Raw genomic sequence first — 24,684 nt, 5'->3', positions numbered from 1 at the left:
AACGTGACTGTAGTGAATATTGAAGTAGGTAGTAGCCGTGCAGTAAGTTCTGTGTGTATTACTCTCAGTGAATGCATACAAGTATATGAATTCCTACGGCTATGAATACGTGTAGGGTGGATAAGTGGCTGTTAACTGTTCTATTAAACTGTATAAGCAAGTATGTGGTTGTTTTTACCAAATACGTTTCTTCTCTTTCCCTATATAGTCTTTGTACACAACTGGTGGCATACGCATTCCGGGGAGACGGAGACGAAGGTGGTGCACAAGGCGACACAGTACCTGGCATTCCTCACCGGGCCAGAGCTGCTGGCTTGACGTTGGGTGCACCTGCTGTGGACAGAGGAGGTAGGATCTTTAATCACGCAGGAGCTCACGAGGAAAATCACTGTGGCCTTTTCTTTAGGGGGTTTGTGTTGTCAGCGCTCGCTGTGTTCGCCGTTGACTTTAGGGGAGGCATCAGGTGGAGTAGCACAAGAAGCTTTGTGAATATGCTGACTTGTTGCTGGTTGGAGGTGCTTCTTGTCAGGGGTGAGGACAGCTGCGGTTTGTGTGCTACGGGCCCACGTACGGGGTTGTTGCGTTCTGCCTGCCAGATTGCCCATCTGTCTAGGTTTTCATACCGAGAGAGAAGGGGGACAGGGAAGGAACTAGGTGAGTGGTTTTGGGTTTGGGGTGTGTACTTGTACCTGTAGATGGCCATTCAGATTGTGAAAACAAATTGCAAAAGGTTCATCCTGAGTAGTTGTTCATCTTCCTGTGGTTGGGAAGCAACAGATGAGTTAGCAGGACTGTACATGTCTTGTTGATTTCCACTGAGTTTGTGCAGTGGTGTTTTAATATTAATAGTTTCACCTGCACTAAGCTGCTTTTAGTGAGTTGTCTTATTTCTCAGCATCAGTTACGGTTGTTTCTGTGTAGGTGCTGTAGAGACATACTTAGGAAAAATCGTCTTGGAAAAGTCACTTGGTTAGAAACAATAATGCAACTTCTGTGTGTACTGTATCTTCATGGACATAGTTTGATTCCAGTAAAAATAAATAACACTTCTACTTCCAGTAATTTTATGAAATAAACGTTAAAAAGTCCATATTAACTTGTGATCCAGAAAAAAAATTGAGTTGCCTTGTTATCAAAAAATTAGCTCCTTCAGTGAGTTCATTTTAAATTAAAAAAACCAAACAAACAACTCCTTAATTTTTAAGATCCAGTCTATGCTTATGAGCTCATATAGCCCTAGAGGAATCTTAGAAAACTAATCTTTTAATATAGATCGAACTTCTTGTACTTTACATCTCAGGCCCTACAGTGGGAAGTTCTATCCTTTCTGGTTTTTTTAAGGGTGTTACATGAGAACTTTGTGGCAAATGGGCAGCAGACAGCGTTCAAACACAGTTTATTACTCCTTTTTTAAATATGTCGTGAAATATGAGCAAAACATGGGCTATTTTTCCGAGTTCACTTTTCCCAGATAGGGGAATTTAATTTAGAGCCAAACTTTGTTCCTTTGACTTAGGACTAGTTATTTTGATCTAGTCAGCGATGTGTAAAGTTTCTTGATAGACTGAAGGAAGATGCGGAGGTTTTTATATTTTATTTTATTTTTGGAAAGGGCTTGGTACAGGTAGTTTAATCAACAAAATGTTGCTTTTACCCAAACAGCACTCTGTGGCTGCCTCCTGTGCACATAGATAATTGCTGTGGTACCGCATTGTGATGACTGACAGGCCCGGGTTATTTTAAAATATGTGGCTTGAAGAATAATACTGTTGTGTGATTCCAAAATTGATATGCCCTCAGGGAAATAGGGGTTCTTGAACCAAGTGATTTGCTCGGTTCCTTGAAGACAGTAATACTACTAGCATAAGTCCACAATGTTATGGGAAATCCTCACTTGAAGAGGCATAGTAAGTGTGAAGAGCATATTTATGTGGGTTAAGGACTTGGGAAGAGAAAGTGTGCTGTGTTCTCAAACTGTTCATAGTAGGGCTTGTTTTTCTTGAGTAGTACGAATCTTTTTCTCCTTGTGCTCAGTCTCCTGGAAAATGACCCCGGCCTGTTGAGTGAGAGGGATTAGTAGCATGCAGGGAACACTTGGTGGCATTGATTCTGCGGTCTCTTGCTTGCACCCACAAAGCACAGGTCCTGCATCCTGAGTCCCTTTGACAGGCTGCAGTAAAAGCTTTGAAGCCCCTGTTAGAGGAGAAGCTAGACTGATCTTGAGACAACGGAGGAATACCCACTTTGAATTCTTTGTTTTAATCTTGCTCTTCATTCCTATTTTTCTGGGATCTTCAATGTAGTCCTTCCTCCTTTTGCTACTTTTGCACTTGTTGAACATTGTTCAAAATACTCGCCTCTAGTGAGCAAGTCGGTATATTTAAGAAGTTGGCTCATGCTTATTTGAGTGTATACTTTTTGTCAGAACACGAACCTTTTTGTTGATTACAGACAGACTTGCAAAAACCTCCAAATGAATGGCTTCCACCTCTAGCATATCGAATGACAGACTTTTCAGATTTGAAGTTGAAATTTCTTTGGCAAAAAGTAATTATGCATTTTTTCTAAAAGCGAGGGTTCAGATTTCTAGTATGTCTTCAGTGGCAGCTTTTTTTAGCTGCTGCACTGCGTATTGGTGTATTGTTCCTACAGAAACCATTGGTTTTTCGTCATAGAGCTCTTGGAAAAGAAACGAGTGCTTCAGTGTGCTTTATATCTGCTGTATCACCTTTTAAGAAAATTGAGAAATGGAGAAGGAATGAGAAACAATCTTGAGGTCCTTTTTTTCACTCTTACGTGTGTGTTTTTGATAGGAGTCCTCTTGCCACGTCCATTCCATGTATTTGTGGTAACATCAATATAAGCAGGACTCCCTGTTGCTCTGAGGCAAATGTTATGGCCTTGTCACACAGACGTTTGGTGTTGGGTAGCTGCAATAACAGAACCACACCATTCTTACTAAGTAGGATGGGTAGAGCAGGCAGATGGTGATTTGTATTCTAAAGCTTCTGTTCCACAGCACATAGACACGCGTACACACACAAGCACACATGCATGACACTCACAGCAGTCAGTGCACCCGTTCTGGTCCAGTTGTGGCCTGCCCTATAGCCCTGGGGGAACAGGGTATTCACTCTGACTGCTTGTCATGCCTGCGTTCTGGCTGGTGGCGTAGCTTCTCTCTGTGAACAGTTCAGCATGGTCAAATCAATATATGCAGGGCTTTTACCTCAAACTGAGGTAGGAGGGGGCTGTGTCTGCATCAGGCGCCAGCTGACACAACTGGCTAGCATATCTCCAAAGTTTGTTGGCACCTACAGATTTTTGGGATGCTTAGACGGAGGGATTTTAAGTGTGCTGTATGTATAAAACGCTCTACAAATACGAAGGAATTGCATTGGTAGTCAGTGCTGGGCAAGGACTAGTCAAGCTGAGAGAAATGCAAAGTTGGCAGGACAGTAAACTGCCAAGAATCTGTTTCGGTGTTTCAAAATATTGGAATATATGTATTCTACAATGGAGCAAGTAAATGAAGTTACACTGTTTGACACTGTCCCTTAAGAGTAGAGTTCTGTAGGTTGTGATAGGTTTGGCTTCTGCTTCTTGTAACTGTAGAGTAGGCTGATGGTCACAGTACATTCTCCCATTGCTACAGCTTTGTTAATGTACTGGTTAGGTTTTCTGAATTTCTGGGAATTCACATTTATTCTGGTGTCCTTGTTTGGTCTGTCCTTGACATGGCTTTCCCTAAATGGATATAGGAATGCCACAATCTCCTAGCCAGACATCAAGAACAGGAAAACCAAAGAAAGGTATTCTATACAGTAGCATTTCAACTGTGAAACATGTTGCGTGATGTACAAATACTAACACACCTGTGATGTTTATTATCTTGGAGGTCTCTATTCTGATGGTTTTGGTTTTATAAATTAGGTTTGAGAGCAGGCTTGGGGTGCTTTTTGTTGGCATGTTTTGCACAGGTCCTTTATTACTGAATTGAGTGATTGCTTTGTGTCATTAGTGATAGTAAATAATATTATTTAAAAAAAAAGCTCTTCTGTTACTCCAAAATGAAAATGGACTTCAATTAAAGTAGAAACAAGTGATCCCTAGATACTACTTTTCTAGATCCCACTTCTACGGTAGGGCATCAAGATCTGTCTGAAAACTATCTCATAAACTTTCTCTCTTGCTTTTTAAAGGAGAATGGGAACTGGTTTTGATCATTGCTTGAAGTTACTATGCATGGAAAGCAAAAGTTCAGATAACTTACTCAACATGATATGCCCTTTGTTTTCTTTTCCTTTTAATGATTTTGTCTAAGACCTCGGTTTGGCTCTCATCATACAACTTTATAGAAGGCTACCAATCTCCTATTTATAAGCAACTTCGTTTTGTGATGATAGTTAACGAGAACTAATTATCGAGGACTTGAGGAGTGCTGAAATAGATACGATGTGGAGGCTCTATTTGTTTTTTTCCTTTCTGTCCTGGGAATTGAAGAGGCCTTTTATTTCATCTTAGTTGTTGATAATTGAGAGGTTTTCGCACTCTTCAGGCTGGATTCCTAGAGTTCAGGTTTCTTTAGTGCATCAGTGGTGTGCTAGAGTGCGCTATGGTTGAGTTTGCAACATGTGCATCTGGGCCACGCTGCCGTTCAGAGGGATCTTGACAAGCTGGGTAAATGGGCTGTCAGGCCTGTCTTAACAGAATTCAGCAAGGGCAGATGCCAAGTCCTGCACATGGAAAGGAACAACCATTTGCTACAGCACGTGCTGGAGCTGCCTGGCTGGAGAGCTGCTTTGCTGGGAATAGCCAGAGGGTCTTGGCAGAAAGTGAGCTGAGAATGAGCCAGCAGGGTGCCCTGCCGGCTGAGAGGGTTAACGGTGTCCTGGGCGGTATGAAGAGCAGCGTAGCCAGGAGACTGAGGGAGGGGATTGTACGCTGCTACCTGGCAGTCCCTGGCTTGTGTCCAGCTCCCTGGGTATAATTTTGAGCCCCCAGTGCAAGAGAGAGTGGTCTTTCATCCGTGAGCGAGTTCGGTGGAGGGCCATCAAACTTTGCCAGGAGCAGGACTACTTGCCTTTTGGGGAGAGACTGGGGGAACTGGGCTTGTTCAGTGTAGAGAGGAGATGACTTTGAAGGGGACCCAGCAGCAGCTTGCAGCACGTGTGAGGAGAAGCCGGAGACAGGTGCCTCCCAGTGGTGCGTGACAGGAAGCAAAGGTACAAGAGGCATAAATGGAAACAAGAGAATTTCTAATGGAATGTGGGCAGCTTCACCATGGTGAGAACAGTAAAACAGAGAGGTTGTGCAGTCTCCCTCCTTGAATGGTTCAAGATCAGACTGGAAAATTCCTGTGAGCCTAGTCTGACCTCAGAGCTGAGTCCGCTTTGAGGAGGCGGTTGGCTGAGAGACTTGCCGAGGTCCCTTGTGACCTGATTTATCCTGTGGTCCTGTGTGCCAGTTGCTTTCTTAATTGATGAAAGCTTGGAGCGTAGTATAGATTGCCCTGGTTACGCCTGTCTTGCCTGTTGACTATCCTTTTTGGTGCAGCATAGAGACCTGCTGGGGATTTTTCTACCTGAGGATAGGCATTAGATCTTGGTTATGCTTTTTGATGTTTTTTACCTTTTCAGGATAACCTGTAAGTGGGTAGAGCACCAGCTAGTAGAGTATATAAACCAGTAAAATCTCTGTCAACAGGGTGTGCTTGTGTGTGCAGTATGAGTACTTCAGCAGTTCATTTATTTACTGTCTTGCTAAAGCACCAGTATTTTGTTAACTGTTTATTAACGTAGCCTATTCATGCTATGCTGGGCTTTTTTTAGTTTAGAGGTAGTTCTTAAACTTTTAGGTATAAAAGTTCAAAGGAGATATAACTCTAGTCTTTTTTGTTTTGTCAATTCAGTGTGACTTGAAAAAGCAGTTGTTTGGAAAAGCATTCATTCATTCATGCTGTCTTACGTAAAGTTGACTCCCCAAAGTTTCATTCTGCTATGACATGTAGAGTTGTCCAGGTTAAATGTTTGTATGTGCTGGTTGGTTTTTAGCATGCCAAATCTAATTTCAACATGTCAATTAATGTTTGAACAGCAACAGACGACTTGTCGCAAGGAGACTCAGTCGGGTAAGACTTTAAACATACCCAGCACATACCTGAGGAATGATTGGAGAGACGCAGTACTCATTTTGCTTTACTTTTTAAGAAGCTTGGAGAAAGAGGGGAGCGATGTCAGTTGGCGTGCTTCTGAGGAAGAGCTCGATTTTTCTCCCAAGGTATGGTGTATTTACAGTAAATGTCCTGTAAAAATAAGTGATCTGAAGGCAAGTTTTCTGGGGGATTGAAAGAAACTACAGTTCTAGCCAATATTGTTTTCTCCTTAGAAGCAGTCTCTGACCTGCCAGCCTTTTTTCTGCTGTGAGTTTTTCCTAAAAGACCTGTAGCTGTGGCAGAGCATGCAGCAGATCTGTGGTTTGAGGCAAAAGAGCCATAGGCGACGAGATAAACCCCCACAGTTTTGTTTGTTCTTGGTCATTTGAGTCAGATTTTAAGTTTATAAGTTACTAATATAACCTGCTCTGTTCTTCCTCAAACACTGTTAATGTTTCCTGTAGATTTCGTGATAGAATCCTAACTGATAAAGGGCACTTTTTAATGAAGATGTACTGAAATTCTTCATCACCTAGTTCTCCTCTCCTCCTCCTCAGGTTACTCAAGAGTGCTCAGCGGATGAGTTACTCAAACGGGTCATCTTTTTTTCTTCTATTGAGATGGCATTCTGTGCTTGCATGTAATCTCACACTGCATGTTTTCCCTCTTTTTTTTTTTTTTTTTTTTTTGAATATGCTTAGGCAGTATTCTTTTTGTCAGCTACAAGCTCTCAGGCCTATTTTTTTTTTTTGCTAGTGTTCTGAAGAATTATTAACTTCTGCAGTGATGTCTGGAGCATCAGTTCTGTTGCTCTGGGATTCTGCAGCGATGGGGAACCGGTGTTCTAATTCAACCTACTCTGCAATACTGGAGATGCAAGCATGTTTGGTTTTAACATGATTTCATTTTCTTGCACTGATTTAAATATAAATCATGCATTTTTTGGGCATGTTTTTGAAATTTCAGGATATTCTGGTGAGTGTACTTGCAGGGACTAATTAACGCAGCAAGTCTAGGGTTCTTAACAGTTACTTCCCTTGTGCACACTTGCAAGTAAGCATCCAGAAGCTGCGATCTTAAATATAACTGAATTTTACTGAAGTACTACAAATATTAAACCCGGATTTTTTAGAACTGCTATGCATGTAACCATAGTTTTGGGCACAATTTTCAGAAGGGTGCCTGCACGGTATTTTGGGGGGTGAAATACTCACTGAATTGCATACGTGAGGAGTGTTTTTGTACTTAGAAGTACAGGATGGAGCCAGCACCTGACCATTATCAAAAGGACAGCCTGATGACATTTAGTGTTCAAGATTTGATGTGAACAAAAGATTTGTTGTTGTCGTTAGTGGTTTTTTTTAAAAAAATAATTGTTTTTTGGCTTCTTTATTTACAGAAGCTGCAGAAGCCAAACTTGACATTCTTAATGAATGTTTCCCAGCAGTTCAGGAAAAACAGTAAGCTATTTGGAAAAGATTGCATAGTATGCTAATATATAAAAGTAGATTTGCTAAGTCGTTTTTTAAACTTTTCTTTTCCTATGGTAAATGAGAAAAGTAGCATTTTGAAAACACAGCACTTAGTCACTTCAGAAAACATAAGTCATGTTGTTAAAATGAAGCTATTAATCCCCTCCTAAGCCTTTGTCCCTGGCCAAGTCCTTCCTCCATCCTGCCCATCCTTGACTTGGTTCCTTTTCCAGACACTCCCAGATTACTCCATTAATCTGGTAACATGCCTGTTGCCATTTCCATAACTCCTTTTGTTGTTTTGACATAACTGCCATGTCTCCAAAGACGGTGAATAATGAAGTATCTTGCAAGTCGGTACCAAAGCAAACTGTCTTTCAAAATCGAAATAATTTGCAAGATAAACAAGAAAGTTGGAACAAGAAAAGCATGATTCGGGTGAAGTTTCACAGAAATGATGACTCTGAGATGACAAACTGGAAAAAAGAGACACCTCAGCTTCTCTCAGATAGTTGTGGTCTTAAGGAGAAAAAGTCAAGCTTCAGTAATGGCTTTGAAAGTGATAATAGTTCTTTGTCAGCAGGAAAAAAACCAATGCTTGAAAGTCAAAGACCAAACTCTGTCTTTCTTGAACATGTGGATGATGAAGATACAGAAGAAGAGCAATGTGAAGTAGATAATAAAGTGTGTGAAGCGCCGAAACAAGGAAGTGAACACTTGTGCTTGAATAGGCATGAAGAAAACGTAAGAGCAGCATTTCACTCGAGCACCAAAGTAAGTTATATAAGGATGATTCAATCACAAAGGTATTTTCTAAGGGTAATAAAGGTAAGAACCAAAAGGTAAACTGGATTTCTGTTAATACTTCACGTATATCCATCTTTTGATCTTCCTTTTTTTATATTAGAAAATGCCTTTACTCCTAGCCAAAGCAGTTTCTTAGGTATAAGAACAGCGTTGGGCAGTATTTTCAATATTTTTTTAATTGGTTGCAGTGGTTTTGCAGGAAAACAAATAGGCAGTATAATTTTTCTGAAATAAATTCAGTTTTTCTCAGCTGTATGTACAGTTTTTTATCTGTCAAGATTTATTGCCATTTAGTAAAATACCTGGTGTGATGGCTGAAAGTGAGGAACCAACAAGTTTGAGTCAGATTGAGAGCAGGAAGTTAGTGATTTTCCTGGAGCAAAGTAGAGGAAAAGGAGCGTGTTCCAAAACAATGTAACTGAAATGAAAGCTAGAGTTAGGCTGACAGGAAGAATTGCTTCTCAGGAGCTTTGCAGAGCCAGGGCTAATGACTTAGGGCTAATGTCATTGCTGTCTCCTCAGAGATTCCCATGGAAAAACTGAAGGTGTTGTAAAACAAAGCTCGACAAAGTTTCCCTGTTGTCTTACACAGGAAAAGCATTTTTAAAGTTGTCGATGGGTGGCTAAGAAGGTGCTTGTTTCTGCTATTTCCAGCTGTTTGGTCAATCTCTTCTAGGAAAAATCACCTGAACGGGAAGAAGAGGAGAAGGAGCAGGAAAAGGAAAACACTGGTGAAGAGCTACGAACTGCAGTTGTTGAGGGTGTGAAAAATTCTATTTGTAATGATAGCCATCAAGTCCACAGTGCTTCCAAAGACGACACTGGTGAGAGAAGTGAGTTAGTAAATACTGATCCCAGTTCTTCCTCTATAAATATTAATGCACAGTAAATGAACTGAAATGGTGCTTGACTTCTGAAACAGTAAGTTTTTCCCTTGCCTGTGAACCCTAGTGGGCATTGGCAAGGAGGAAAGTAGCTTTTGTTCCTTTTCGTTCGTTCCTGAAGAACAAATTGTGGCCTTGGATTCCAAACGATGCTAAATGGAGCAGGTGTCATTCTTGGTTTTGTTGCTGTGTTCTCCCTGAAGCGATCAGAACAAAACGCACGGTTGAAAAAGAGGAGGATTAGAGAGTCTTGGTGTGACAGTAGTATTCCCCTTTCTGGCCCGTGCTGTCAGACTGAAAAGTTGTGATTGCTCTTGGCTGAAGCCTGGGAAAGATTTGAGTCAATCTGAGAGAAAGCTGTTCTGTTCCAGTGCCTCACCTTGTCCAGTTTTAAAACGCAGAAAGTCTCTCCAGTGCCACGCTTGTGTGTGCTCGAAAGCATTGCCCCGTCAGTCAGGGCTGAGCACTCCGGTACTCACCTCGGGTCTTGGAGCAGGAGGAGAAGGCACACTTTGCATTGTCTGTCTGCAGAGAGTAGAGTGGTGTGGTAGATGTTACCAGAGCGTGTGTAGCTGCTGATCAAATGCTACAGAGCGGGCCTGGCAGAACCTGCTGTATTCCAGGTGTTGTGCCTATACGTGCTCTTCTGTCGGTGCATTTTAGCATAAGCCTGCATTTGGCACAGTGTAAGTAGTCCTAGCTGAGGCTGGAACCAGCAGTTCCCCTCTGCTAGGACGGGTGCCCTCACTGGTCTCTAGCTCCTTTCCCGTTTTTGTGTGCGTGTCTCCACGAGAGCGAATCCTGAATCAGTTTTACCTAACGGACTAGCTTAAAACAGAGAAATGAAGATAGTTTAATCTGGCCAGGAACCTACTGAGACTGAGCCTTGCGTGTGCCTAGTAGAGAAGAGATTGGGATGTTGGCCCCTGAGATAGAGACAAGTTGTGTGTTCGGGGTGAGATTTTGGGCTGTGAGCCTCTCCTCTTTTTAAATGGCAATGCTTAGGTGTCTACCTACTGGGAAGGTGCAGGGTAAAAACTGCTAGTCAAGGAAGATCTTTTCTGGTAGCGCTACAAAAGGAGCATTGTTTCTTGCTGATCTTAGCGTGAAGATGTGTCGGGTGGTGTTTCTATGGTACTTCTTGTACAGTGGATAGTGGTAGTCAGTGGAAAATTCTGGAGCTGTAGACTGGAGAGCAGGTGACCTAGAACACTATGCCACAGGGCTGCAGCGTGGGGGAGCCTCTTCCTGAGTGTGACACAAACCCGTGTTCACTGCTGCTTGTAGCTGTGTCAGCTGTTGTGCATAGCCATCTCCTGCTGGAGAGGAGGCAAGAGAGGTGGCGATCCAAAGGAAATACCGTGGTATGTTTTGTGTGCTGGGTGTGAAGAAACCCTCGAATTCAACACTCGCTCCTTAGTTTGTCCTCAGCAACAGAACCGCTGTGCACCTTTTGGGCGCAGGGGTGATGGGGAAAAGCAGAGTGAAATAGAAGGGCTCAGTGTCTCCCCTCTTCCTGCGTTTGTAGGTGCCCTGACTGCAGTGGGAGCAGAGGAAGAGGAAGATGCTGAATCTCCCTGGGATTCTGAGGTATTCCCTGTGAAGGACACCGGGGTTCCCAGTGGGGCGGGGGTGGGGAGCGAGATCCAGAAGCACTCGGAGCTTGGGCCCTGCCGCGGCTGAGGCTTATTTCCCCTTCTCCTGGTTCTGCTGTATGTTTGTAACTGGGGGCCCTTGAAATACTTGTGCTGTGTGCTAGCTGCTCAGCGAGGCTTGGGGTGAAGGTAGGTCGAGCTAATGATTTGGGTCTCGTGGCAGCTGGCCCTTGCAGTTGGGTTTCTAGTACAGTATTGCGGCAGTGAAGTTCCTTGCTGCTTAAAATAGTCTGAGCTTCTCAGCGGGGCTGGCGGGATTGTTGCTTTTTCACCACACAACTCTGTTCCGCTGACGTGTTCAGTGGTTGCCCTTAGGGTCTGCAGCCTAGACGATGAGCTGCTTTGGGAAAGAGCCTTTCTACCTTTTTGGCCCTTTTTGAGAGTAATGTTCAACAGAGATACCGCACGTGCTGGCTGTGTTTGCCCTTTTAGTTCTTCCTGTCTGTGGTAATGGGTTAGAAGAAAGCGAGCAGAGTCTGTAGCTTACGCCCTCTGACTTTTCTTGTGAGGAAGAAGGAACTCTTCCCCACCCGCTTCTTAAAAATACAAGGCTCAAATGCTGCTGGGTTGTTTTGGGGTTTGTTTTTTTTTGTAGAGCCTTGGTTTGTGTAAGCTTTGTCTTGCTTGTCTTTGTTCAGCCCTTGCAACCGGGAGTAGCAATGTGTTCGCTCCCCACTGCAGGACGTGTGCCTGGGGAACATCAGCACAAATTTGAGTATCGGGTACGAGTTCAGTCGAAAGTTGGGCCCCCCCCAGACCTGCGGTTACGGGTTCGCAACCCACAGCTGGAGTTACCGTGTTAATTCTCTCTTGCGGCTGTGCAGTTTGCCAGCGTGACAGACTAGTTTAGATGAGTTGTGAGGTTTTTGCCCAAGATCTGAAAACACACAAGTCTGCTGTGATTTTCCAATATACTGTGCCTTGACGTGCCCTTTCCAAGGGGCTGATCAAAGGCTTTTGTGATTCCATGCTGTGCAAGTTGGCTTAGCAGGAACATTTTGCGTAGAAATGAGTTGAGAATTTGTACCGATGCTCACGCCCGTGTGTTATGCTCTACAGACGGATTCTGAAAGTCCGGAAGAAGGATCACCTGGTGTGTTGCTTCCAGCTGCAGACAGACACGGAGCACGCTCGCGGATTGTTTCAGGGGAGCGCCACACTGGTAACTTCGTGGTGGACTAAATGTTTGTCTGTAAACACGTATAGGCTGAAGTGAGCTTTTATCGATGTCTGCCTTAGGAATGCGCTTACGGTGTGGGTGCGCGCTATAGCAGTGAAGTGCTTAGTATTTGTTAATTAACACCAGCTCTCACGGCGCTTGCTGGCAAGTTGTAAGGGAAGTTACCTTGTTTGCGTTGCGTGTGTCCTTTGGATGTGTTTGTATCTCCTTGGGTTCGGGTTCTTGTGGCATAGTGCTGAAAGTGTATGTGGTTTAGGGCTGACCTGTCTGAACACCTGAACGTTCTTGGATGATAACGTAGCAGGAGAAAGCTATGATCTGGCCAAGCACTTTCCCCCCGTCTTAATTTTTGATACCTTGCTGTTATGCTTTGCCTAGGAGCTAAAATGTGACTGAAAGTTCAGGGTTTGTTGTGAAGGGCTTCTGCCTGTAGTTTGTGCCGCTGTCTCTTGAGCATCTGGAGTGTAGAATGGCAGGGAAGTTTTGCTGTTGGCGTAGAACTCTCATCTGAAGGATTTCTCCTTTACTAAACGGTCAGTCCTGCTTGTAGTGTAAGTATGATAGAATAGCTGAAGAAGCGTGTCCAGTTTTAGTTTAGTAAGCTGGAAGCAAAACTTTAAAAGCTCCTGGGAGCTTGTAAATCCCCTTGCTGAGTAGTTGTCATGCTTTGTATGATTCTACTAAGAGAAGTTTAAAGTCAGCGTAAAAAGGAGGTAAAAGGTGATTACGCTAATCTTTCTAAGGTTTTTCTGTACTGCTAGACCACCAAGTTTACTGAAATCAAATGCTGTTTGCTTTTTAACCGCTTTTGTAAACATGAAAATTTTGCTGTGGAGCCCTTCTTAGTAACACTTCGTGCACTTCTTTCATGAGAGGACTCAAACTGCAAGATGACTAAAGCAGAGGACTTGAGAAATATAGGTGGGCCAGTAGATTGTGTGGGTTTGTAAATGATTTCCATGTTGGCCAAAAAATTTTTAAAAAATTACATATTTGGAACTGTGCTATAAATGCAGATTACAACCAATTGTAAGGTGTTGGTTTTTTTCCTTTCCACACAAGCTAGACCCGAACAACCTGATAAGAACTAGTTTGCTTCTACCTCATGGAATGATGTGTATGAGGTGTCTGTGTCCGCACCCACGTTTCCTCTGTCCCATCAATGGAAAGGAAAATACTCCTCGACATTAAACACTTGTAGGATAATCGCAGTCGTAGTGCTGCTGGCCTGTTTTATGGTAATTCGTTACAGCAGACCAGCTTTGGCTTTTGAAATAATCTTTGTAGAAGGCAGGATTCAGCTCCTCAAAATAAGTATTTTGATCTTGTTGTTGTGTTAACAAGCATGTCCTTCCTGCTTCCTATGGATTGTCCTAGTTCTGTGAGTATTATTTCTTAAATCCAAGGCGCACGATGGGAAGCGTGCGTTGTCCATTTCTTGTATACCGATACAAATGCTGGATGTTGAAGTGGATTGAATGTTAAGTATCGCAGTCTCGATGGAATAAAGCTTGCGAGTAATACTTAGTTGTAGAAACTGCTGATGTTGAATGGAGTGAAAGGTACCTTCAATTAAATGAAGTAACACTTCCCAAAACGTTTTTTTACCTCCAGGCATTTTGGAGAACCCCGACAATTCCCAGGTAAGTATTTGTTTGTGTCAGACTGACTACTTGTCCTGCTCGTTAAATATTATGTAGTTACTTTAAGTTTGATTTTTTTATTTATTTTTTTTTTTTTTTTTGTCGTCATTGGGTTGTCTTTCATAGCTGAAGACCCCTGCATCTGTTTTGGAAATGAATGAAACCTCTCCTAAAAAAATGCAGCAGAAATCAGGTAATGTTCACGGCATGTAGTTCTGGGTTTAGCTTCGTAATCTTTCTAGACGGGAGTATTTAATAAAGCATCTGATTGATTTGTTTTGCGGATCTGTTGGAGGAATTTGGTTTAGGACACGCAGAAGATGTTGAAGGTGTTCATAACAATCTCTTTGTAGTGTTCTTTTATGAACAGAGCCATTGTACTTGCAATTTTCTTTCTAATAAGAAATTAATGGCTCTAGCAAGGCATCCCGGGACCAGGTGGTGTGCTGAAATATACCTCGGTGTATGCGTTTGCTCCCTCCTCTAGCCTGCTGTTCAGCACTGTCCATACCCTTCCATGATGTACGCTTCCTACACCGTACTTGCTGTCATCTCCCCTTTTCAGGCAGTCCTGAAAGTCTGCTTTTCTTTCAGGGGCTCAACACCCCCCCCCCCCATTCCTGATTGTCTTGGTCCTTTGAGCATGTGCTGTGGCTGATTCCAGGCTAGGGGGCTGTAGGCTAGGCTGTCCAGGAGCTGCAGGTGAGCCACAAAGGGGAATTCTTGGGCTCGTGCCGTAGCTGTAGTTTGCAGGAATTATTACTTGCCTGGCTTTATCTCTACCTGTCTGGCAGTCGTTTTGAAACATGTACAAACACGTTCCTCTGAGGCTTCCCTCTCTTGTTTCATGGAAAATGACCAGCAGGCTCAGAGGCAGGGGAGGGAGGTGAGGAAGAGAGGCAAGATGGGAGGAAATGAGTGTCAGCGTGTTGTCAGGAATTCTTTTTTCTTTGGAAACAAGGCTAAAGTTGAGGCGGCTAGCTGGTCGGCTATGTATTGGGGAGAGGGTATGTAACCTTAATGGGGGTTTTTTGTTTCTTTGTTCTGAGGTTTATTGATTTGTATAGTTGATAACTTGTGTTGTATTTTGTATTAATCACGCTTGTTAATCGGATGAGAAACAATTTGCCATTCAGGTTTTAGAGTTTCTGCAATTGGCTATTGACAATATAAACCAGAGAGAGGTGAACAGATATGCAGAAAAGTAAGCGGACTTGGAACTCTTTGTATTCTCTACTTAGAAGTTACAAGTTCTTTGGCATCTGTGCTTTAGGCGAAGAAAAAAACCAGTATTGTTGTTCTTTTGACAATAATAGAGATGAAACTTCTCTCTAGGAGATGTATCTTCCTCCTTCTCCTCTCGCTCTTCTCCCTCTCCTGTATTTGCAATGGGTAAGCGACAGGTCCTCTCTTGCCCTTTATTTTGCAGTGACGGTGTTCTGGTAAGACACACAAATACTTGTTAGAGGTTGTTCAGTTAAAACTTGAGTTTTGGTTATGCGTGTATTCCACAGTAATGTGAAGCGTAGCCCCACAACGGACCGGTATGTTACGATATTCCCGACACAGAAAGGTTGCCTTTTCGTGGCTCATTTCATGGCGGCTGTTCTTCCTGCGTGGCTTTATTCAGCTGCGTCATGCTGGTTTTTAGCCATATGTTACCTTGAAGGTCAGGTGCCAAGAAGTAGGTGTAGATGTAAAAATTTCTTTCTTTCAAACATTTTATGTTTGGATTTGGGTTTAAGGAATTTAGGTTGCTTCGGCAAAGCATCGTGATTCCTGCAGCACAAATATTTCTGACTCTAAAAGGGTTGAAATGCCATCCTTGACAACTTGATTTCCTAAATCTGGAGAACAGGTACAGTATCTTTCACAATTAAATGTTCAGTGAGGGCTGGAATTTCCCATTCTATTTACTTTGTTACTGTCGCATAGTAATACATTCTTAAAATCTCTTTTTGAGGCAAAGTAGTGGTGTTCTCGTGTTTTCTGTATAGAAGAGTAGCTGCTGTCCACTGCAATCTGCAAAAAGTCATTATGTAAGAGAGTTTATGAGGAGGGAAGCCTCAGAATAGAGTGGAGAGGTGAGGACTAATTGGAAAGAGCTCAGATGACCAGAAGTCATTTTTCAATGCTAGCTAGAAGAGCAGACAGAGTAAAAGGTGGGGGATTCGCATCTTTTTGTGTGCGCTGCACTGCAGGCATCCGTTAATAAAAATGCATGGTAGCAATAGATGACAGGCAACAATACTGGAATCTGGTTTACCCTGTGAATTTTTTATATACGTTTTTTTGAATGGTGGTCTCTTCAGAAGCCTCGGAGTAGGGTTCTGCCAGTGTTTTGACTAAGAATTTCTCCCTGTGCTAAAAGCGAAGAACTCTTGACAGCGAGGAGTCATCCTCTTTCACAATGTTGACAGAAGCCAATAGAAGCCAGTGTTGGCAGAAAATAGACTCGTGAATTACTGCTCCAAGGAAAGAAGAAATTTTACTTGCAACAGCTAATGGGAGAAGTCCTTATCTTTTTAGTTTATGTTTTTGAGTTATTTTTCCAGTGGTTGGAGAAAATAATTACGGACTGGAGTTACTGACACGATGAGAACTGGAATTTTGCAGGTAGAAGAACACTGTAGCCTTTCACCTTTCCTGCTTCTTCCTTGTTCTGTACCCATCATACAGAAATGTCAAGATTGATTAAACCCTATGGAAAAGGGTTCTTAGGGGCTCCAACGTTGTTAAAATCTTACCTAAAAAGGGAGACTTCAGGCTCAGATAGCTGCTGCTGAAAACTTTCCCGTTGACCGTGATGGGCAAGGCTGCAGAGGAGTTAAGGGTTGCTTTTCATTCTAGCAGCATGGCGCCTAGTTTTGAAGTGACTGCACTCTGAAACAGAATCCGAAAGACGAAGACACCTACGTACTCTGAACAGAGAATGTGACTTGCATCCTTAGAAGGCCCGTACAAAAGAAAACCCTGGGTGCTCGCAGGTCTGCTTTTATCCAGCTTTCAGGCAGATACGGTTGACCAGAAAAGCTGGTCATTCAGCCTGTGCTGTGCACAGGGGAGGTGTCACAGCTCTCCTGCATCCACAAAATATCTAAGTCTATCTTCTAAGCAAAATTGTGGTGCCCATGTTACATGATGGGAGTGATGGCGCATATCAAGTTGTATGGTAGGAAGCTGCCTGCATTTTTCTGTTTGTGACCTGAGTGAACACTGGTGAAGTGACAGAAGAAGTCTGGTAAGCGTACCTTCATGGAAGCAGAGTAGGAGCAGCCCCGTCTGTCTGACCGACTGACCACCCGCTGCTGTACTTGGGTGGAGAGGCTTCTAGGAGTAGCACATAGACAATGAAAGTTTGTGAAAGGAGTCACCTACAGGAGAAAATGCCAAAAGCGAGGTTGGCCCTGTGATTCATCAATAGTAGACCCTTTTGTATTTTTATGATCTTCTGGATTTTCTTCCTGTCTTGCTCGCTTTTCTTGTGCGAAGAGTGTTGCGTCCCTCTCTAGCAGCAAAGCTTTGTGCATAGCCATCTCCTGCTGGAGAGGAGGCAAGAGGTGGCGATCCAAAGGAAATACCGTGGTATGTTGTGTGCTGGGTGTGAAGAAACCCTCGAATTCAACACTCGCTCCTTAGTTTGTCCTCAGCAACAGAACCGCTGTGCACCTTTTGGGCGCAGGGGTGATGGGGAAAAGCAGAGTGAAATAGAAGGGCTCAGTGTCTCCCCTCTTCCTGCGTTTGTAGGTGCCCTGACTGCAGTGGGAGCAGAGGAAGAGGAAGATGCTGAATCTCCCTGGGATTCTGAGGTATTCCCTGTGAAGGACACCGGGGTTCCCAGTGGGGCGGGGGTGGGGAGCGAGATCCAGAAGCACTCGGAGCTTGGGCCCTGCCGCGGCTGAGGCTTATTTCCCCTTCTCCTGGTTCTGCTGTATGTTTGTAACTGGGGGCCCTTGAAATACTTGTGCTGTGTGCTAGCTGCTCAGCGAGGCTTGGGGTGAAGGTAGGTCGAGCTAATGATTTGGGTCTCGTGGCAACGGGCCCTTGCAGTTGGGTTTCTAGTACAGTATTGCGGCAGTGAAGTTTCTTGCTGCTTAAAATAGTCTGAGCTTCTCAGCGGGGCTGGCGGGATTGTTGCTTTTTCACCACACAACTCTGTTCCGCTGACGTGTTCAGTGGTTGCCCTTAGGGTCTGCAGCCTAGACGATGAGCTGCTTTGGGAAAGAGCCTTTCTACCTTTTTGGCCCTTTTTGAGAGTAATGTTCAACAGAGATACCGCACGTGCTGGCTGTGTTTGCCCTTTTAGTTCTTCCTGTCTGTGGTAATGGGTTAGAAGAAAGCGAGCAGAGTCTGTAGCTTACGCCCTCTGACTTTTCTTGTGAGGAAGAAGGAACTCTTCCCCACCTGCTTCTTAAAAATACAAGGCTCAAATGCTGCTGGGTTGTTTTGGGTTTTTTTTTTTTTTGTAGAGCCTTGGTTTGTGTAAGCTTTGTCTTGCTTGTCTTTGTTCAGCCCTTGCAACCGGGAGTAGCAATGTGTTCGCTCCCCACTGCAGGACGTGTGCCTGGGGAACATCAGCACAAATTTGAGTATCGGGTACGAGTTCAGTCGAAAGTTGGGCCCCCCCCAGACCTGCGGTTACGGGTTCGCAACCCACAGCTGGAGTTACCGTGTTAATTCTCTCTTGCGGCTGTGCAGTTTGCCAGCGTGACAGACTAGTTTAGATGAGTTGTGAGGTTTTTGCCCAAGATCTGAAAACACACAAGTCTGCTGTGATTTTCCAATATACTGTGTCTTGACGTGCCCTTTCCAAGGGGCTGATCAAAGGCTTTTGTGATTCCATGCTGTGCAAGTTGGCTTAGCAGGAACATTTTGCGTAGAAATGAGTTGAGAATTTGTACCGATGCTCACGCCCGTGTGTTATGCTCTACAGACGGATTCTGAAAGCCCGGAAGAAGGATCACCTGGTGTGTTGCTTCCAGCTGCAGACAGACACGGAGCACGCTCGCGGATTGTTTCAGGGGAGCGCCAGACTGGTAACTTCCTGGTGGACTAAATGTTTGTCTGTAAACACGTATAGGCTGAAGTGAGCTTTTATCGATGTCTGCCTTAGGAATGCGCTTACGGTGTGGGTGCGCGCTATAGCAGTGAAGTGCTTAGTATTTGTTAATTAACACCAGCTCTCACGGCGCTTGCTGGCAAGTTGTAAGGGAAGTTACCTTGTTTGCGTTGCGTGTGTCCTTTGGATGTGTTTGTATCTCCTTGGGTTCGGGTTCTTGTGGCATAGTGCTGAAAGTGTATGTGGTTTAGGGCTGACCTGTCTGAACACCTGAACGTTCTTGGATGATAACGTAGCAGGAGAAAGCTATGATCTGGCCAAGCACTTTCCCCCCGTCTTAATTTTTGATACCTTGCTGTTATGCTTTGCCTAGGAGCTAAAATGTGACTGAAAGTTCAGGGTTTGTTGTGAAGGGCTTCTGCCTGTAGTTTGTGCCGCTGTCTCTTGAGCATCTGGAGTGTAGAATGGCAGGGAAGTTTTGCTGTTGGCGTAGAACTCTCATCTGAAGGATTTCTCCTTTACTAAATGGTCAGTCCTGCATGTAGTTTTTTTTCTTATTTTGTGTTAAGATTGTTGTCACAAGTAGGGTGATTCAAGATGCACTTTAGGTGTAAGTAAGTAATATGAAGTCATGCTGTTTATAGAAATGTGTGGTTTTTCACTGCAGGTGAGAACTCGGGATCTACCTTTCATACGTCATCATCAGGTGAAAAAGAAGACATGAAGGATGGCATTGAATATTATGGTGTGCAGGTATGTAAACCCAAATATTTTGGATTGCAGTCTGATTCAGTAGGCTGTATTATACACTAAGGTAAAGAAAACTTACCAGTCAGTGAATAATGCTTATGGGACGTCCTGTAGGTGAAGGCTGCGTTACAGTCTGAAGGAAAGCTGGATACAGTCTTCTTATGGTGGGGTAAAATCCTTGTCACTATGTCGGATGCTTGCTGTTACACTGATTTTTTTTTCAGTTGGTTTGCTTAAATTTTGAGGGGTGTTTTTCCTCTTGTGCACTGCTGAGAAACAGTGCGGGCAAATGCGGGTTTTATTGCCTGTGCAAAATGCACGTTCAAGTGAAGAGGGAGATTTGTCTGTAATAGGCTGATCTGTTTGATGAAACATGCCGGTCTTCCTCTTTGTAAGACAAGGATCAAAGAGAACACCTTGAGATGTGGTGACCTTTCTGAGGCTTCCCCAGCCTCTGCAAAATACGCTCTTGTTTGGCCACGCGAAGTGTTTGAAAAGGGTTTCTCAGAGGGTATCCTAGAGGGGAATAAGGCAGGCGTCCCGCTTGTGTTGGGCGTGCGGGGCAGGGCTGCACAGCGGGGTCTGGCGTCCTCTGGAACACCCGAAGGGACAGCGTAGCAAATGATTTCCACCCCACAGCCGGGCATCACGAGAGAGGGACGTGCCTAATTCTAGCAGGCAAAGCGCAGGACTTAAGGCTGTTGCAAGGCGGTAGTAGTTGGCCAGTGAGCTTGGGAAGGGGGAGGGTGAGACAGGTGGTGTCTGGCTGAGGTGCTCCTTCCCTCTTGTGAGCGGAGGGGTCTTTGCCGCGGGGGAACAGGGCCTGGCTGACGAGAGGAGCGTGAGGGTCTCAGCCCGCTGGGACACCAAGGCTGCAGGCCCTGTTCAGAAGGCACCACGAGCCGAGGAGGCGTGTGGGCAGGACTGTGACACGGGGCAGAAGCAGTCGGAGCTGTTGAGAAACAGAGCGTGGGGACAGGGGCTTGAGGGGGCTGGGTAGGGTTAAGGCGTGGTGCGATTTTCCTGCGAGCTTGGGTTCCTGATTCCTGGGGTGAGGGCAGGAGCAGGCAGGTTTCCCTAATAAATCCTTTCCTTTGCACCTTGGAGTGGAATTTATTATTTCTGAAGCTTGGGTGAAGAAATAATCCTCCCTTAGCCAGTTCTCTGTGTGGTGAACGGTAAAAAGCTTGTCATGTTCATTCCCGTTGGGTTAGCTTAGGTGGCCGGGGACTGTGCAATGCCAGACGGTAGAGCGCGATGGAGGGAGGAGGGTGGGTGAGGAAAATGTTGGCAGTTTAATGAAAAATGGTATTAAAGCAATAAAGCGTGAAAAATAAACATGCTCTGTGACAAATGCCGGCGGTTACAGAAAGCAAGCAGGCTAAAAGGTAAAAGCAACCCTAATGCCTAGGCAAACCTAACCCAAGAAACTGCTGACTCTGAGTCCTTCTCTTGTTAAGAAGATGGTGTGCAGTGAACCTTTCATTTAGTGTCCCTTGATTTTTGTAGTGAAAATGGCTTTCAAAATGCCTTATTTCTATTATAGGATGAGTTTGCAACAGAAATTGCATAGATTAACTGTAATATTTTTTCTTGATAATCTTTCTGTCTGTACCTGTTTACTTAAGGATAAATATATTTTAGAAACTACCAACTTGATAGAAAAACCAGCACATGAAAATCACACTGATAAGGCAGAAATTTTACATCAGAAATTTCACAGCAGAAAATGAGGAATTGCACAGTGCTGACAAGCAGTTAAGTCCAAAACCTTGGGAAGAAAGATATGCAAGAATGTGAGTTGAAAATGAGAAAAGGGAATTGAAAACAAATTGTAAAAATGTTACAGCAGAGCTAAAGCAGCTGCCTGGTGAAATTCATGAAACTGGGAAAACTCCTTCCCTTGTGGAAGAAATGTCAGAAGATGGCTTCAGTGCTGAGCTGAAGAGTTCTCATGTTGTTTTGTCTCATGCAACAGAATCAAGTAACAACTTAGAAAGTAAAGGTGAATTTGGAGATACTAAACTTATGCTAGGTGGAAAAGTACCCAAAATGGAAACTGTAATCCGAGTCTTGGTGTCCTTTCTGATCAAGATAACTGAAATGCAAACATGGAAGATACCTGGAGTACAGATGAAGAAGATTGCACAACCAATATCAGTGATACAAAGATGCCTCTAGCAAAAGGAGAGAGAGAAAAAAAGCGCCTCCTATGGAAACGGAAGAGAATGAAAATGGAAGTAGTAGAAATGCAGTGGGAGGTCCTGAATACTCCCCGAGATACAGCTTTAAAACAAGTCTTTTGGATGACATTTCTAATATTATTCCTAAAATAAGACAGTTCCTACACGTGGTGAAAATGCACTTCTTGTAACAGAGAGGGAACTTGGAAAAGACTCTGGATTTAGTGATGATGTTCCCAGGGACTGCTTTATCGACAACAAAATAGGAGAAACAGAAATGGAAAGTCTTTTTGCAAGTGCTCAGCAATCATGTGTCATGCTGAAAAGGAATCTTGATGAAGAACTAAACCAAGATACGGGAAGATTTAAGGGTAAGGTAGGAATGCTGCAAATAGTATTCCTGGCTTTGGAGAAAGAGAAGGTACAGCTGCCAGAAGAGGTGGTTCACCTGCTACTCTTTAATCTCGCTCCGGATCAACGGTGCTGCTCACTTTAGCTATTCGTCACGAAGGGGAAATGCTTCCTACAAATTGGGGTTTGTTCTAATTAAATTGGTGACTGGTGAATAAAGAGGGCAGTGGAGAGTTGTCTTTTCCCCCATTTTTGGAAAACGGAATGCATTATTGTTCCAGTTTAACAATAGGTGGCACTTGGTTCCAGTGCAAGTAGTTATCTCTTCATTGTCATAAAAAGAAATCCATACAATTACATCAGTTCTGATTCTGAATCAAAGAATGAAAATAGCTTCTGGACAGGGTCTTGACTACTAATTCATGTGCTGTGCTATCTGCGTGGTGTGTCTTCGTTGCCTTTCACTAAAATTCCTCTTTCCTGTGAAACCAGTTGTGTTTGTGGGTTTGGGATCTTTTTTTCTTTCCTCTCCTTGTTCGCAGATCCACTTGATTTTTTTCTGGTGGTGTTACAACGAACATTGTGCAGTCCTCCTAACGCTTTGTCCATCAGTAATGTTTTCACTTTTTTCTTGTTCCTGTTTTAAGAGACACTATTGTTTTCTTTCTAAGGGCTGTATTTTTGTTATGTCTTGCATGATGAGTGAATTCAAAGTACTTTCAATGGCATAATACACTTTGTAGTGTAATTTTGTGAAAATGCTTCTCTATGAATTAAAAAAAATCATTTTATATTATTTCAGGGGTAAACCCTGAATTAATCAATCTTGGATGTGGTGTTTCTGTCTTCTAGAAATACATGAAGCTTAACTTTGTTTTTATAGGTTAAGAAGGAAAAAAGCAAACAAAGATGTTCAAAAGTGCAGGCGGTGGCAAAACAGGAGTGTGTGGATAAATTAAATAACATCACTAATCGGCAAATGAAACAAAAGATTACTGTAAGGAAGAATGACTGTTTGAAAATGGAGAGTGAAAACACAATAGAAGAAAAAGACAAAAGGAGTTTTTCATCTGGGGAGAGCTCAAAATTGATTAAAGTGCCAATGAAAGGGTAAGCTAAGGAGATAATCTCTAGCTCTTATATGTAGTGCTATGTAAGTGTCTTAGGTTTTCTGATACTGTGGTAGTTGAAGTAGTTTCCTCAGTGGTGAAAGCCATAGTGAGTAGTCCACTGCTTCTCAAAAAATGAAGAAAAATTCTTTTTTGACAAAATGAAGCGCACGATGGAGGTTCAAATTTATTGCCTGCTCTAAAAAAAGAAAAGGGGAAACCAAAAGAAAACCCCCACCTAAATCCCTGTGATTTCCATGTCAACACTGAGGTAAAATGCATCTTCAAAACCAGAACTGAAGACTGGAAAAAGCAGTTATTTTTGTAGGAAAAGGCCACCTAGAAAAGAAAAGTAGGAACTTGGGGTTTGCTACTCCTCCCTTTTCTAGGTGATTTTAGTGATCTCCGTGCAGTTGGTGTTTTCCTTTTCATTAAGTTAATATGCCCTTTGTCAGGAGAGGGGAAAAGATGATATTACCAAACCAATCTCAAAAGTCTAAAGAAGGCACACGTATTTTTATGCAGACCTAAGCAGGAGCTTTTTCTGTCTGTCCTTCAAAGGAATCTCTGCTCTAGGTGCTTTCTGTACCGTGGCTATTGGATATAGTCCAGCTTAACCTGGATCTAGCTCAGATTCCACGTGTCCCCCTCACTCCTAGGGGAAGGGTTTTAAATACTTGGGCATATTCCACGATCTTTACAGTCAAGTCTGTGATTTTATCATAGATATTTTTTGTCTCTGTTGTTTCTGGACATCATCTTAAGTATGTCTGTTTCACAGAAATATTTTTTATAAACCTATTCACTTGGTGATTTTTTTTCCTTCTTTCTGTGTAATGCAGTAAAATTGCCCTGAATGCCAAAGGTGCAAAGAAAAGTAAAAGACAGCCTTCAAAGCAGAAGGCTCATCAGCAGATGAGCTCTTCCAGTGGCAATCATGGTCAAGTACCGGATGAGAGCACTTCCAGTGAAACATCTGAGGATGAAGGAAGGTATGCATATAAGGAATGCTGAAAATAAAACTTACTTAATGATAAAAATTGGCCTGAGAGCTAGAGGCTAGTTTGGGTTTTTGTTGTGTGTTTAGGTTTTTTGTAAACCTGACGCCTATGAAGATTCTTGTTCTTTCGTGTGACCACCTGATGTTCTTTCTTGTTCTTTCTTGTTCTTTCCTGTGACTACCTGATGCGCTTTGTGTTGACAAACACTTCACTTTTGTTTAGAGTGCTTTTGAACATGCTGGCCAAGTCAACAATGAGGTCACGTGCACAAATTCTGATTAATTACATGAGTGTGTGCACAGGCATAGAAGTATTTCATGTGTTTAAAAAGGGTGAGGTATCTCAGTTTTTTTCACTGCAGGTGTCTCGGGATTTTTTGCCCTGCTCCCCGCTCCACCTTTTCTCTTGCAGCTGTTCCCTCCTGACTTCTTGCCCA

At 43.3% G+C, this 24,684-nt stretch overlaps 1 long non-coding RNA gene and 1 pseudogene across 1 annotated transcript; both read left to right on the top strand.

Annotated features, from left to right (window-relative positions):
- Positions 1-24,684, top strand: part of LOC129734640 (ankyrin repeat domain-containing protein 26-like) — a 55,559-nt pseudogene that overhangs the window by 6,288 nt on the left and 24,587 nt on the right.
- On the top strand, positions 8,038-17,604 carry LOC129734600 (uncharacterized). The gene is made up of 6 exons (XR_008730126.1): positions 8,038-9,266; positions 10,846-10,907; positions 12,032-12,134; positions 13,767-13,795; positions 13,922-13,988; positions 17,543-17,604. It is a non-coding gene; the product is annotated as an uncharacterized LOC129734600 (long non-coding RNA).

The sequence above is a fragment of the Falco cherrug genome, chromosome W (assembly GCF_023634085.1).
Source record: "Falco cherrug isolate bFalChe1 chromosome W, bFalChe1.pri, whole genome shotgun sequence".
Classification (NCBI taxonomy): domain Eukaryota; kingdom Metazoa; phylum Chordata; class Aves; order Falconiformes; family Falconidae; genus Falco; species Falco cherrug.
The sequence above is the reverse complement of the archived record's forward strand: the minus strand, read 5'-3'. Positions and strand labels throughout refer to the sequence as shown.